Source organism: Micromys minutus (assembly GCF_963924665.1).
Source record: "Micromys minutus genome assembly, chromosome: 12".
Classification (NCBI taxonomy): domain Eukaryota; kingdom Metazoa; phylum Chordata; class Mammalia; order Rodentia; family Muridae; genus Micromys; species Micromys minutus.
This window is the reverse complement of record NC_137981.1, coordinates 21193416-21196777: the sequence shown is the minus strand read 5'-3', so window position 1 is coordinate 21196777 and position 3362 is coordinate 21193416. Positions and strand designations below refer to the sequence as shown.

The 3362-nt window shown below is 40.0% G+C and overlaps 1 pseudogene across 1 annotated transcript; it reads right to left on the bottom strand.

Annotated features, from left to right (window-relative positions):
- Positions 1–432: 432 nt before the first annotated feature.
- LOC308427688 (eukaryotic translation initiation factor 5-like) lies at positions 433–1691 on the bottom strand (annotated as a pseudogene). Its single transcript has one exon. The product of its transcript is annotated as a eukaryotic translation initiation factor 5-like (transcript).
- Between the last annotated feature and the right edge of the window lie 1671 nt (positions 1692–3362).

Genomic DNA, 3362 nt, shown 5'->3' with positions numbered 1-3362 from the left:
ACCTAACAATCTACCAAACCCAAGAAGCCTAAGTTAAATGGTGTAACATCTTAGAAGTAGCCAATTACTTCAGTATAAGCCATTCATAGCCCAAAGTCTGAAGAATGACCAAAAATCAAATCTTTATTTTTTTCTATTGTAACTGTATAAATGTGATTTAAATGTGTCCACCACTAGTTTTTCCAAAAGAAACATGCTATAAATAAGCAAACTACAACTGCTCACTGATATGTATGGACTTCCCAGATGTCTCATTGGGATTAACTATAGACCACTCACAGTAATAGCTTTGTAGTATCAAGTGTAGCATGATGTTAGGCCACTTTAGCTCTTGCACATACATGTTGCACTTCTGGCTGGTAATGGAGAACAGTTTGCAGCATTACACTGTTAAGCGAAGTTGCATCCATCCTTTTAAGTGCATCCATCCTTTTAAATGACGTCAATATCAATGTCATCATCCTTGTTGTCAGATGTCACTTTTGGTACACTGGCAGTCTTTGAATATACCACCTCAATATTTTCATCTTTGTCATCTTCTTCACCACCAGGAGACTCCTCCTCTGCTTCCTTCAGCCATTTAATAAATGGCTCTGCTTTGACACAAATCTCTTTGGCAAGTTCTTTTGAGACATATTTCTTAGAGGCCTTTTCTGACCAGCTGATAATGACCTCTTCTTCTAAAATGTCTGCATCATACATCTCCTTCAAGATATGTGGAATCTTAGAGATCAGCTGAGCTTGATGCATTGCTACCACACATTCCAAACCCTGAAGAAGGTACTGCTGGGCCTTTTGGTTGTTATGACAAAATCTTAGAAAATGGTGCCTGTATTTCTTGATTTGCTCTCTCATCTTCTCATCAAAGAGAACTTCTGTCAAAACAAGAGGACCCATGGCTTTTACATCCAGTCTTTCTGCCTCAGCCACAATTTCTTTATCAGATGAATCAACAATGCCCTCTTCTTTCTTTTTCTTATCAAAATGAAACAGGATACTAACACGCTCTTCTAAAGTTCTTTCCGAATCATCACTAAGTGTCAGACCCTTTGCATAGTCACTGATTTCCTCCATTCTGCACCTTTGAGCTTCCTCAGCTGTGTCCTCCCCCAATCACCATCTTCCTCTTCTTCCACAGCATGTGGAGGACTATTTTCATTTGGTGGTAAAGGTGTTGATGCCATTTTCCTTGTCCTTGCCTTTCTATTTTTCTTTTCCTTTTCTTTCTTTCCTGTACCAATGTCACTATTCTCAGGTTGGTTTTTGAGAATGAATGTCCAGAGTTTGTGATGTGTGTCAAGCATGCCTTGCTACCCACAGACTTTACAAGAATTACCTATTGTTTGCTTCTTCGGATTGACATGCAGATCTGTTTCAGGATCCTCACACTCAGGACAGAGAACAATTTTTTTAATGAACCCATCCAACATGTCTTGCACCTTATTCGCCTCATGAGATCCATTGACAATGTAACGGTCATTCTTAACATCAAACTGGGTCTGTGCTCCCAGCTCACAACCAAAATAATTGGTGGGATATGTTGGAGGCCGATTAAGCGCCTTTGCAACGTCAACCGTGTTGACTAGAACTGCCTTGATTGCATTTCCCTTGCCCTCAACCTTAGCAACCAAACAGGGTATCTCGTAGCGATAGAACTGGTCTGACACGTTGCGGTTTACGTTGACAGACATTTTGGTTTATTAGTGACTTTATCAATACCATGAACAGATCTTTGATTGCAACTTTTTGGTATCTTCTGCCTGGAGAAGAGATGACATAAAGGACTGCAAGAGTTCTTGGTCTCTTACATGAAAAAAATTTCGCCACTGAGGCTGTAAGCTTCTTGCTTGTATGCTATGTTTCCCCAATACAGGTACCAATGGCTGCGCAACAGCTCCTTTTCGTCAAATAAAGACATAAACCCAATGCCCAGTGCGGCTCGCCCGGGACTGGAAGGAAGAGGCTCTGGAAATCTGGTCCTGAGCTGCTGGGCTGGCGGCTGGGCAGGTGCTGCCACCTAGCAGCGCAGCAGGAGGGACTGTCCCAGCGATGTCCCCGTCCACACCAGCAGCACCGCCCCCGCTGAACCTGGGGACCTGGGGGGACATGGCTGAGACACGCGGGCTGCACGTGCCCCCGCCGGCGGCCCGCGGGGTGGGGGTGGGACCGCTGGGCAGGGGCACAGGCCACCGGCCCCGAGGACTCACCTCTTACTATATAATTTTTTAAACTGTTTTTCTTTTATCAACATTTTACACAAGAGCTGTATTTTATTCTTTCTAAACATTCCTTTCCTCCCTCAATATTTCCTTTGTCACTCACCACTATTGTTTCTTAAACTCTTTAATATTATTTTATATCTAACATCTATCTTTCTATTTATCTATATTCATTATTATTATTATTATTATTATTATTATTATTATTGTCTATCTATCTGTCTATTTTTCTAATATAATGTATATATTTATTCTATTCTCTATGTTCATCATCATCATAGTTATCTATGATCTATGCATCTGTCGATATTCATTCCATTATCTATCTTCATCATCATTATGTCTATCAATCCACAATCATCATCATGATCATCATCATCTTCATCAAACTATAGCCCTACTGAGTCCCTTTAGATTTGTTCACATATATTTGTGTTTAGGAGTGACCACCTATTAGGTTTGTCCTTAGACAAGAATATGCCTCTGTCTCCCAGCTTTCATTACTTGCCTGTAACTTTTTATCTGGAGATGTGGCCTTGCAAGATTTCTCCCATCCAATCCGGCATATCAACTGCTATTGTTATTGTACAGGTCTTTTTAGGCAGATATACTTTTGAGATTTTGTGAGTGTGATCATATTGTTCTGTATAAAAGCCACTAACGCACAGCATATATCCTCTGGCTCTTTTTTTGCTCTCTCTTTCACAGTTTAACTAACTCCAAGCCTTAACTGTAGGAGTTTGGCTGTAGATTTATCAGTTGGGATTGGCCACTCAACAATCAGTTGTTCTCTATACATATTAATCAGATTTTTATTTATGTAGTTGTTCTACTGCTGAAACTTTTTACAAACAAATACTTCAATGTGGCTGTAAATATAAGTATTTAGAACATAGAAATTATATCAGTCTAGTAATGTGAAATAGTAAGTTCTACTGTAGGTCAATGATGTTTCCAGCCATGGGATTCACTACATTTATGATACTGCAAGGTACCACAATGGCATAAAGTCTCGTGTATTGTGTGAGTCATAAGTAGAATTAGACATGCATTGTTTACTCATGCAATAAAATTACATCATTGGAAATAACTTGGCAGTCTGTTCACTTTGTGGTTTGTAGGTTTTTATATCTGGGTAGGGGG